General features: G+C 36.4%; 1 protein-coding gene across 3 annotated transcripts in view; it reads left to right on the top strand.

Moving 5' to 3' along the window:
- Positions 1–13,104, top strand: part of IL15 (interleukin 15) — a 75,886-nt gene that overhangs the window by 26,525 nt on the left and 36,257 nt on the right. For all 3 annotated transcript variants that reach the window (XM_072976544.1, XM_015249496.3, XM_015249497.3), the window contains one exon: positions 2,002–2,122. The gene's annotated coding sequence lies outside the window, so the exon portion shown is untranslated. The remainder of the gene's footprint in view (positions 1–2,001; positions 2,123–13,104) is intronic.

Genomic DNA, 13,104 nt, shown 5'->3' with positions numbered 1-13,104 from the left:
CTCCCTCCCCTGGTGACACAGCCCACCAGGTCTGGTTATTTGAGTCCCTTTGCAAGGAGGCCAGCCTTGAGCCATGGCAAATTCACACAGCTTTGCTGGATCACACGCTGAAAATGTGATACTTTTCTCCGTTTTTCTTTTTTCTTTAGTCAAGTAGGTTTAAGAGCAAATCAATAATCCCACCAGCAGACATGATGTCCAGCCAGGGGATGAGATGCCAGCCTGTATTAGCTCAGGCTGCTACAACAAAGTCCCATGCCTGGACTTCTGGAGACAGGGAAGTGCAAGACCAAGCAAGGAGCCAGCTGACTGAGGTCTCTGGTGAGGACTCCCTTCCTGGCTTGCAGACGGCTGCCTTCTTGCTGTGTCCTCACCTGGTGGGGGGGGGGAAGCTTTATGAGATCTCTTCTCATAAGGGCACTAATCCCATCATGAGGGCCTCACCCTTATGACCTCACTTAACCCTAATCCAAAGCCTCATCTCCAAATACCATCACAGTGAGGGTTAGGGCTTTGAAATAAGAATTTGAGGAGATACAGTTTAGTCTGTAGCACAGTGTCTCTTGTATAAGTCCTGCCATGTTCCTGGCTGATGATTCCAACCATTGCCTTTCCCTTACCTTCCTGATATTTCAATCTTCTTATATGGACCAGAAATGGGGTCTTGGGGTGCAGTTGGTGGCTTGGAGGTAGTAGAAGTAGTAAGAGTTTGCCTGCCTTTGAGTTCACTCTGGAGCAGCTGTCTGGACCTAGCTACAAAGCACTCCTTAGAATGTGGGACAACTTAACGCTTCTTCATCCCCAGCATTGGGTTCAGTTCCAGGGCAAGAGTAAAGCCACATTCAAAATCTATTCCTCACCCACCCTCCTGAATTCTGAGCCTCTGCAAACAACATCCCCTTTGCTGGAGTAACATTATTCATTCTTCAAGGCCATCTCAGCTGCACCTCACTGATGTACTTTCGAGTCCCTCATCTTCCTCTTTTCTATAGGATTAAGTCACACTGTGGTTTTTCATGGGGCTTTCTTCATTCTTCTATTAAAATACTTAGGAGCATTAGTGAGTTGTTTGCAGGGTTTTTCCCCCACTGGTTGGCATGTTTCTTATAGATTAAGACTAGTTATCAAGCAAAGGTCCTCATACACAATAAGTTTTGAGTAAATATTTTTAAATAAGTAATTCAAGAAGATGCCAGCTTGCTGGCATGCATATTGAATGGCTTAACTTTTGGAACTTACTACTGTATTGAACTTTTAGTAAATAATAGAAATGAGATTACATGGATAATTTATTATTACTAATAATATAAATATTCTTTATATCACAGACCATACTGAATTTTGTTTAAGATGGTTTTTGATTTATAATTTAGGAATTACATTGCTTAACTTTTTTAAATGGCCTACATAAGTTAGACTACCTTTTTTTAAAATTAAGAAATATACTATTTTAAGGCTTTCTAATGGTGTAATCTGTTGGTATATTCAAAACCCTTCAAAATCACATATCCCTTGGAGCCATGATGTTATAATATTGCATGTTACTACCGAGTGTCTGAGTGGAGACTTTGCCATTTCACTCTTAGAACAGATGTTTGCAACTTATTTTCAGCATCTTCCTTAGAGTTGCTCAGTAAATTGACATGAAGTCCACAAATACATTTGACATCACATTTACTTTGTGCTGCTTTGTGGGAAAATTAAAACCATTTTAGGAGGGAACTGCATGAAATGTTATAGTTTATTTTAAATGATGTATGATTATTTCTTTCCCCAAATGAAGTAGCTATAGTCAATGTGGATGTGAGTTAAATTACGAGGAAGGCTGAAGATTTTAGGAATAAAGCCAAAGAAATTCCTATTGACTTCTGAAGCTTTCTGCATATGAGTCTTCCTGCCTTTTCAAGCATGATCAGGTATGGATGTAGTCATAAATCCAAGGAATGAAGACTATACAGTGCATAATTTTTAATCTTTTTATCTTACCTTTGACTCCTACAGAATCCATTCCTACGTATGGTCATGTGGCTCTTTAAAGCAATGTCCCATCATGTGTCATGCTGGTGATGTCACAGGAAGCAAAGAAGTCAATGGTAGCAATAGCCAGCCTACAGAAGGTCATGTAAGTAAGGTTTTAAGAATTACATCATGCAGTATAGACCCGTTTATGTAATAATGTAATTAATAATAATGAATACGTGGGAACCACGTCATAACATCATATATATATATATATATATATCATATATATATATATGATATATATATACCCAGAAGTTTTTAAGAAATGAGCATCTTAGTTGAAAAAGAAAATGCCATTTGTCACAGAATGTTGAAAGCATTTTCTAAGGACAGAGAGCATTGCACATAACAGAGGTGGGTAAATTTTCTTCTGAAAAGAGCCAAATAGTAAATTTTGATTCTTTGCCAGCCAAACGATCTCTGTCACAACTGCTCAGCTCTACTGTTGTTGTTGGAAAGCAGCTGTAGGACGTGGGTAGGCATGGCTTTGGCCCAACAGAACTTCATTTACAAAAACAAGTGGCAGGTGAAGTTTGGTCTGTGGGTCATAGTTTGGCAAGCCTGGGTATATAAGGTGAAGGAATTCTGCATCTCACTTTCTACTATATTACTAAGTTAATTTTAAAGGAACTGGGGTGGTTGAGGTTGATTAATAAATGTAATGCAACTATCAAATTGCTGAATGATTTAACTAATGTGAGGAAATTAGAGAATAATGTAGATTAAAGTGTTTGAATGACTGCTTGAAACTGTGGAAAATGTTTGCGAATAATGTAAAATTAAATACAATCTCAAAAAATAAACAAACTAAAGCCACAGAAATTGAAATCCAAGGAACTGGCTTCTTGATAAAGTGAACACATGCTTCACTTTTACTTTCAGTTATAATGTTTAGGTCATTAGAAAAAATTTCTGTACCATGTGTATGGAACAAGAGAAGCAGTGGAGTAAATTTAGGAGTTTATGAAAAGTGAAACTTTTTTGCAAAAATCCTAAGAGGAAAAAAAAGTAATTCCTTTCTTGTGTAATCATTTCTGGCCTCAGAAAATAATAAAAATAAATGTAAATTGAAAGTAAAAGTATGAAGAAAATGTTGCTCATAATTACCTGCAAAGGAAAATGTATCCTCCAACTTCATGTGCTTCCTTGAAACTCCTCTGTTTCCTAGATTTTTTTTTGTTTTAAGAATTCAGTAAACTCAAGAAACAACTTACTGACAGTCTTAGGGTTAAACAGGTTTTGTGTGTTGCTATCATTGAGGCTCAAAGAAGACGTTGGGCAGTTTGGATGTTGAGGGACAGAACTTGGACCATTTTTATAGTAGCAACATAGGTCTGAATTGTCTTGTCACTGTTTATGAAGAGGAATAAACAGATGATTTCTAAAAATTCCATTATGAGCAATTCCAGGGCAAAAACCAGGGGAATTTTCTTTCAATAAAATCATGCTTGAAATATGCAAGAAACTAAACAGGACTCTCCCATCAGTTGTTTTGAAGTCATAAGGAAAGTGCTTTCTGTTTTGAAATTCTTGATGGCAAGATTTTCAGCTACAGCTTCCTTCCTTTGTAACTTAAAAGCAGAGGCATTTAGATGTGGTGATTTTGTGGAGGCCTGTGAAAGCTACTCTTATCTGATGTGAAGGAGGGTCTCAAGATTTCAGCTGTATTTCTCATTACCTTTCTGATTATCAAAGTAACGTGTTCACTCTAGTAAGAGTGAAAACTACAGAAAAGTGTAAAGTGGGGGGAAATGTCACCAGTAGTGTAATAACTAAGAGACAGCTTATTACATGATTCTTTCCAGGGTTACTTTTTCTGTATAGCTGATATAAAAATACTGGAAATCTGCCTTGTACTTTTGTTTATTTAACAGCAAACTGTGACATTTCCCTGTGACATACTATTTTTAATATGTATGTAGTACTCCAACTTAAAAATGTATTACAATCCATTATAATATTTTAAATTTGTGGTTATTAAAATAATACTTCAGTGAATATATTTTTGAATAAATCTCTGACCAGATTGCTGAAAATTTTATTAGAAAAATTTTCTAGGAGGGAATTAAGATATTTAAAGTTATAAATATTTTAGTGGTGCTGAAGACATATTCCAGAAATTATGTACACGTTTACACCCTCATCATCCCATTGTGAGTCTTGGTGACGTTGTACCCTAGTCAGTGCCGACATTTAACAATTTTGAAACAATCCTTTCTGGTTCCACAATGAACGGGGCAGTGGCTTGGGCCAAATGGAATTCTCTTGGAAATCACATAGGATTGTGGAAAGACCCACAAACTAAGTCTATAGCAAGACTCAGAGACAATGACAAGCCATAAAATTCAGAACATGTGTAAGTGTTGGCAAAAGCAACTGAAGCCAGTAGAATTTGCACAGGAAGTTCCACTGGAGTGACAGAGGAACGTGGGAGTATGAGGGGGCCTAGTGATGACAGCTGTCAAGTCACCAGCAGATAATATTCCACCAAGGAAAAAGCCGTTTTCTGACTGGAAGATGAGCTTGAACATGGAGTCATTGCTGGGAGACGTGGAGAAAGATTCTTCATCCACATGGGTGGCGGACTGCAACACGCACATCTTTTCAAAAGGAGGGAAATGCGTTGGTAGGAAGGGTCTGTGTCCCTTAGTGGTAGCTTCTGGTGACAAAGCTGGAGGAGGTCAGAACTGGTGCGGAAGCTCTGACGGACTCCACAAGGTGCATCCTGCCAGGTGGGGCTGTGCACCTGCCCGCATCATGGGTTTCCAGCCTGGACTTTCCTCCTGCCGCAGAAATGTGGGCAAGTTAACAGGCTGCCTGGCTAATCTCTGACCAGTGGGATGCAGGAGTTAGTAACACATTCCTGTCCCTCTCTCCGCCTGGGCGTGACTGCAGCAGCTGCATTTTCGGTAGCTCTGCTCACTGAGAAATGGCCAGCCCTGCACCACTTCCTTCCCTGGCTGCATCTCTCTTCCTACTGCTTTCCCATTTCTACTTTCTCCTGCTTTCCTGGAATTGCACTCTTTACTGGAATACTTTTTCCTGTGCCTTGTGATGGTGTCATATCCTTATTGTTTGCCTGAATTCCTTTGGGATTTCTTCTCTGATTCTTGAGTTATTTAAAAAATATGCAGTGTTTATTTTTCAAACAATTGAGAATTCCTCATTAATTTATTTGTTACTAACTTCACAACCAGAATTCTGTCAGATAACAAGAAACGAATCATTTCAGTCCTTTAAATTTTGTAATGACTTGTTTTAAGGTCATTACATAGGTGAACCTATGGGCATCTTTGGCAAATATTCCAAAAGTAAAAAGGGTAAATTTTGCTCTTCTGGGGCAATGCACCCTACATGTCAGGTAGATCATGTGTGTTAATTGTTTTTTCCTGCTTTATCCTTGCTGAATTTTTCTTTTCCTATTGCTCTATTGTCGGAGCCAGCCGACAATCGATCAGGTCCAGAAACCTGTGCTGCAGGACTGAGAAAAGGAAAGACGTAACAAAGAGACAGCAAGACAAGACAAGTTGGGGTTGAGAGGGTCTCACTCTAGCCCGCAAGACGCTAGGTCAAGAGTGGACGACGAGTTTATTTCTTGCAGTCAATTTATATGATTTTAACCCATTAGCTCATACATTCCTGCCTGTAGGCAAAGGTATTGTTTTAAGGCACATTAACAACGTGTACTAAAACCATTAACTTGTATATTGTTACAGACATCGTTATTGTTTACAGTTCTTGTAAAACTAAGATTAAGAGTTCCTGGAACCAAGATGATAAGCTAAGACATTGTTCCTCTAGGCTAACATCGTGACTCCTGTATATTTAGCTCAGGTGATTGTTCTCTAAAAAGATTACTGATTTGTGTGCCGATTGTATCTCTCCCTCTGAAGGTCCTTTGTGACTTAGTAGCTCAAGGATATTTCCTCAGGCATTAGCGCACCTGGTGCATTCTTTAGTAAAAGGGGTGGCGGGACAGAGATTGTTCTGACTCAGCTGACCTTTGAGCCGGGCGCCCCGCACTGTGGGAGTTTAGGCCCAACCTTTGTGCTCGGCAGCCTCAATCTCAGAGCCTGGCGCCCTGCACTTTGGGGTTTTACGCCCAAGTTTTGTGCTCGGCAGCCCTCCGTCACGAGCGGCTCCCCGCACTCTATTACTTTTGAGAGAGAGATTTTAAAATCACCCACATGATGGTGAATTTGCCTCTTTCTTTTTTCTCTGGTTCTATTGATTTTGCTTTATAAACTTTAAAGCTATGACTTTAGGAGGCTGCATTTTTTTTTTATCGCGATATCCCCCTGGTGAATTGACCTTTTTTGTGTGAATGAAATGCCCCCCTATCTTTCTAATAAGTGACTTGTCTTCAATTCTGCTTTTTCCAATAATAGTATATCTACCCCAGCATACTTCATTTAGTGTTTGCAATGATATATATTTTCCCTTCCTTTTACTTTCAGCCTGTCTTTGTCCTTATGTTTCAGATGTGCCTCTTGTAACATGTAGCTGTGTTTTTACATTTTTGTTTTTAATTTAACCTGACAACCTTAGTGTTTTACAGAGAACATTTAGTCCATTTTCATTTAGTACAATCACTGATATAGTTGTGTTTCTATTACCAACTACTATTTATTTTTTCTATTTGACCCATCTCTTTATGTAGTTTTTTCTTCCTTTCTTGCCTTTGTTTGGATTAACCAACTTTTATTATCCTGTTTCCTCTACCAATTTAATTAACATTATTTTACTCTTTTATTTGATACCTTAACTATTATTATATCATGTATCTTTTAAAGTTGTTACTCTAGGTATCAGTTGTTAAAGATATTATAATATGCATCATTTGTATATTACATTCTATCTAATGATTTTTTTAAAGAAGAGATTATTTCAGTGTGATTTAAACTTTTCCAGAGGAATACAAATTCAAATTATTATAATGAAGTGAGGCTATCATTGACACCTAAACTTGGTCAAAAGTTCACTAGAAAAAAACTATTCCCAGTTTCATTTATGGATATCAGTGAAAAACTTCAGAAAATTATTAGCAGCAGCTGATTAAAGGAGTGATATATCATGATGAGGTAGGGTTCATTCCAGGGATGAAAGATTATGAACCATATTAAAATAATTCATCATAATAGTTGATCTAAGGGGAAAAATCCTGTTAACTTCTACTCATTTGACAAAATTCAACAGCCATTCTGGATTTTTTTTTTTTAAGAGATAGCTCAGTAAAGAAATAGGTAAACATTTTATAACCATGACAAGCTGACAAACTATTTATGTGTTCACACATCTATATACACTAACTCAGCCCAGAGACAGCATTGTAAATAATGGCAAAATGCTAGAAGCCCTTCTGCTATTTCTGCTCAAAAGTACAAACAGGGTAAGTGTGTCTGTTTCTCACCCCTGGTAGTGACGTTGTATTAGAATTCTTAGATAATAAAGCCAGACAAGAGAAAGAAATCGGCAGTGTAAAATATAGAAAGGTGGAAGTAAAACTGTTATTTGTAGAGGACGTAACACTTAGAAGACCCAAAAGAATCTAACTGAAAAATTTCTACTACTCAATTCCAGCATCTTAAAAAAAAAGATAAATTTGACTCATTAAAAAAAAAAAAATCCTTTGGCTGACAAAAACCAAACCAAAACAAAACAAAAACTCTGGGGAAATTCTGAAGAATGATAAACTGGGAAAAAATATTTTCCTCTCAGATCACCAGGAGTTTTCTTTCTAAATGTATTTTTTGAAGTTATGAGAGTGTGGGGAGGTCCCAAGCAGTAGAACAGTGGGCAAAGGTGAACGAACAGTTTGCATGAGAAAATACAAATTGTATTTGGATTCACGAAAATAATTCAGCCTCGTGTAAAATGCTAGTTGTTGTTTAATTTTATTTAAGGAATATGAGAATATAAGCATATATTTCTAAATCTTCTTGCATTTCATAAGGAAACTTTCAAGCATCCACGAGAACTAACTAAAAATGGTTGTCGAAATCAAGAGAAGCCAGTGTGTGTTGGGTGTTTCACAGGGACAGGAATCAGGGCGCAGTTTCTAAGTGAATACCTTTTCCCTTGTTCTGTTTTCAACCATGAAAATACATTACCTTTACAAAAAAATATAATAAAATGTAATTTTTAAATTTTGTGTTTCATCTGTACATTATAACTTGACATCTGCATGCATAGTTATCACCCCCATAAGTCAATAGAATGTAATTCCTTCCCAGATTTGAAAAGCGAGGAATTGCATTTCATTTTATTTTGCTTTCTTAATGACATTGGATATTGGATTCCTTAAAGTGTTCATTTGTTGCTTGTATTTTCACTGAACTATCTGTTCAGGTTATTTTATATTTAGAGATACTTTTGTTTTTCTTACCTTGTTTTATAATCCTTTAAAATATGAAGAACCAGTACATTTTAACACATTTATTTTCCTTTTTTTTACTCTGTTCATTCTATCAATTTGTTTATTATACAGTGACTTATAAAACTTACTAATTTTTATTTTTCTCAAGTCTGTCAATTTTATTTTGTTGATTTGTTTTAAGATTGCTTTAAAACTTAGCCAGAAATCAGATTCTTACATTTATTTTTTTCAGATGTAGTTTTTCACAGCTGGAATTAGTCATATGGTTAGATGAGAGTATAATTTTTCTCCTAAATTGCTAACCAATGACTTCATAGAACCTTTATTAAATAATAACTCTTCCCATGTCTGCTATGTTAAGGTTTAGTGTTATGATATTTCATTATCTATCAGTACTTCTGTGACAAACTTATTTTCATCTCATTGTAAATTTTAACACCCACTAGGTCTAGTTCCTCTTTATTATTTTTCTATTTCAAAATTATTCTATTTTCACCAGTGGATTTCCCCTGATGAACTGATTGTCAATTTCACTTCCAATTTCAATTCTTATGAAATAATTTAGAAAAATGATATTTCTGAAATACATAGTGTTTCCATCCAGGAATAAAGTATACTTCTCAAATTATCTATCTTTTTTGCTTTTTAATTTCGTTTTACTGATTTTCATATAGTTCTAGTATATTCCTTTTCATATTTATTCCTAAGTGTTGTATAATTTTGTCACCAATGTGAATTAGATAATTTCATCTACATATTGCTAAGATATACAATGATGCATATAAAAATTATTGGCTATTTAATTTTTATTTATCATTTATTTTGTTCCAAATCATCTCACAGAACTTGCCATTTTAGTTATTATGATATCTCAGGTTCTTTGCTTAGTGTTGTTAATTAAATAATTGCAGAATTTACAAGTAATGGTCTTATTCTTTTGCATAGTAATAACCATAGTTTGTTATTTTTCTGCTTTATTTTGTTGATCAGAAATTCCAGGAAAGTACCAAAGAATAACCACCAGGGTATCTTATTCTTACCCCTGAATAAAGTGGGGATACCGAGAGTGGTTTGCTAGTAGGTTTGAAGTTGGTATTAGTTTAAAGAAGATTTGATTAAATTAAGAAATTATTCTATTCCTTTTACTAAGAATTTCTTACTTTTTTTTTAAAGCGTGGGTGCTGAATTTTGTCCAGTGCATTGTTAGGGAGCTACTGGTGCAGAGACTGGGATGATTGAAATCTGAAGCCCAGCTCTACCACGTGCTACTGTTGTATCAGACCTCAGGCTAGCTGCTGATGCTTCCAGTCTGGAGATAGCAGTCCTGTTTTCCTCCCCGCACATGAGCTGGAGCCTTTAACATGTTGTACACAGCCTTGGACTAGCTGGCGCTCCCTAAGCAACGTCTACAGTTGTTATCATCTATTAAGATGATGGTGTAATTTTTCTATGGGACAACCTAAGATGAGAGATTCTAGCAAAGCAAGTCTGACTAGAATTTCAAATAGCAGTGGCTCACCTTATTAAGACCACATACCTGTCTACCCTGTGCTTGAGCATCTACGGTTTAATTCACACACTATTTTTTCACTCTCAGTATGCCACTCACCTCTGAAAAAAAAAATGTATGTGCTTCATCCAGTCAGCAGGATTTAGACACAAGTTTGTCTTCTGCTTTTCAAGGCTCTTTTTTTCAGGAAGGAAGGGTGGAGTTGAGTTAAATACTAATTTTGAAAATCGTTGGTTTTTTTTAGTTCTCAAAGTGGGTGATAACATGGAGTGTGTTTATTTTTGTCTTGATAACTTAATATGCATGATACTCAGGAAGCTGATTAAACACTCTGATTGGTTAGTCACATGCACATATATACCAAGGGCTAGTCATGTTGCGTGTAAGCATGACCCTCACTACCTCATCCACCATCAGTAAGCTAGTTATTTAATCCTTTCTCTTATCTTAATTTTAATTTTCTGATATCATAGGTTATTTTAATATTCTGTGGAAACCTAACCTGACATTGTTAATATTTTTCATGGGACAATATTTTTCATGGGACAACTCTCACTATTAATAAAGCTCACTTCATATAACTGTAATTTGTTCATTTAAAAAGTGTACAGGAAGGGTGTATCCCTTTTATTAATATATAGTATATAATTGCAGGTAAACCACTTTGTGATATTATTAAAACTTGTTAAATGATTGATTTTGTGACAGAGATAATGCTTAGTGCTACACATGCTGGAAAATATAGGCACATCCTTGTTAAGATGTGTTTTTTTCATAACGGAGGGCTTTTTGAAAGTCAGGTACTGCAGATCCTCTGAACCTCAGTCTGCCTATCCAGGTCACACCTTTAAGCCATCTCTGTGTGCTGGGGTCAGCTTCCTGTACGCCACCTCACCACTGCCTCTCCCTTGCAAGTCTCTGGCTTTCTCCTTAGTTGTCATCTGTGTTCTTTTGTGGGTTCTGGCAAAAACTTCTGGATTCCTTCTAGGGAGGAGGCTTGGGTGTGTTAACTCAGTCCTTCTCTCTGCCTAATGAGTCCTCACCTTTGCTTTTCTATCACATTTAGCTGCCCTTCTTGTTGGTGTCCATCAGGGATTCCCAAGTAGGGGGCAGGACCAAGCCCTGCCACCAAATGCACACTCAGCCCACTCCACCAAGGTACTGGCCCTTTGGTGGAGACTTTATCACGCACCCTCCTGGCTGAAGCGTCTGCTTGCCTCCCACTTTCTGATGCTGAGGGCAGCCTGTTGTCTACCCTTCGTTGACAGGCAGTGTGTTCACTCTCTACTGTAGAATTAGCTCTGTCCAGGCCAACTTTCATTTTCAAGGTAGGAGCCTCAGGATAGCCAGGCAGTAGGCATTTTCCAAACAGGAGGTGCCACTGGTTAAATTCTGAGAGGAGTGTATTACAACGGTAAAAACATGGAAGGAAGCCGGGCTGCCTGTTTCCTGCCCTGGTGCTGCCACTCACTAGCTGTGTGACTTTGGGCAAGAAATCTCTGTTCCTCAGATTCCTCATCTTTAGAATGATGATACACTAACTTCCTTATAAAGTCAATGAAGTAATAAATTAGTTAATAATATGTAAGTAGCTTAGAACAGTAACTAGTAATCAGTACTTAATATTTGTTAGCAATTACTCTTTTTCTATTATTATCAGTAATCGTAAAAAAAAAAGTCATCCTTCTTTTATATATTTGAAAATGTAGAACATAAGTAAAATAAAGTGATGGCCTGACTGATGGGAGATGAGTAACTTCCTACTGGCAAACATTTACATGGAAAATAAAGTTGGAACCAGAAATTGATACTTCGTAACCGACTATACTTTAATTAAAAAAAATAATAAAACTCAAAATGCAGGTACCTGATTAAGTAGGACTTTGAAAACGCCATATAATTTCAACAAACAACAGTGAGCAATAGGAGGCCTTGATAAAATTTGAGTGATGGTATAAGGAGAGTAAAGTTGTTGTTTAAATTAACCCATTAGGAACACAGACAGTAAAATCAAAGAGTGAAATAGAGATAGTGATCACTGGAAATCAGCCTTAAGGTGATGTAAGCCTCGATTCAGTTGTTGCAAACAGCACTGGTGACAGAGAAAAGCACAGAAATGGTTATCAGGGGTCAGAGAGAGGCTTTGGCAAAGGTGTTTCTGAGCTAAGGGTCATGGTTTAATCATGGTTGATTTTAAGAGAAATGGAGAATTTAAGAAGAGGGTATTGTCTGCACAGAAAAACTGAAAATTAATTTTAGATTAATTAAGTTTGAGATAAACGCCATTTGCAGCAACATGGATGCTCCTGGAGAATGTCATTCTAAGTGAAGTAAGCCAGAAAGAGAAAGAAAAATACCATATGAGATTGCTCATATGTGGAATCTAAAAACCAAAACAAAACAAAACATACATAAATACAGAACAGAAACAGACTCATAGACATAGAATACAGACTTGTGGTTGCCAAGGGGGCGGGGGGGTGGGAAGAGAGACTGGGATTTCAAAATTGTAGAACAGATAAACAAGATTATACTGTATAGCACAGGGAAATATATACAAGATCTTATGGTAGCTCACAGAGAAAAAAATATGACAATGAATATATATATGTTCATGTATAACTGAAAAATTGTGCTCTACACTGGAATTTGACACAACATTGTAAAGTGATTATAACTCAGTAAAAAATGTTAAAAAAAAAATCTGAGATAGTGACAGGCTATTCATGAACTATAGAAATAATCCCTGAAAGTATAGTCTTAGTGACAGGCTATTCAGGTAGGGATTGGCAAATTTTTTTATGTAATGGGATGAACAGTAAATATTTTAGTCTTTGTGGGATAAATATGGTCTCTCTTACATAATCTTTTAAAAATTTCTTCTTTTAGTATTTTTAAATTTTTTTAAGTAAAAATGTGGAACAAAAACAAGCTGCCACCTGATTGGCCCCTTAAATCCATAGTTTACAAACTCCTGCTGTAGTTTATGGTAAAAGAACAGAGCCGTAGCAGGTAGGAGGGCTGGAGATCTAGATTTCTTAATCTCAGCATAGAAATATTTTGAAGTCATTACTGAGTATGGAATACTATATGCAGTATTCTAATTAAAGTTGAATTTTCTTGTGAAAATAAAATTATATAAGTATTTAAGTTATAAGTTTTTTTCCCAGAAATAGATTTTATAAAAATTATGTCT

Source organism: Vicugna pacos, chromosome 2 (genome assembly GCF_048564905.1).
Source record: "Vicugna pacos chromosome 2, VicPac4, whole genome shotgun sequence".
Taxonomy (NCBI): Eukaryota; Metazoa; Chordata; class Mammalia; order Artiodactyla; family Camelidae; genus Vicugna; species Vicugna pacos.
This window is presented reverse-complemented; position numbering and strand designations above follow the sequence as displayed.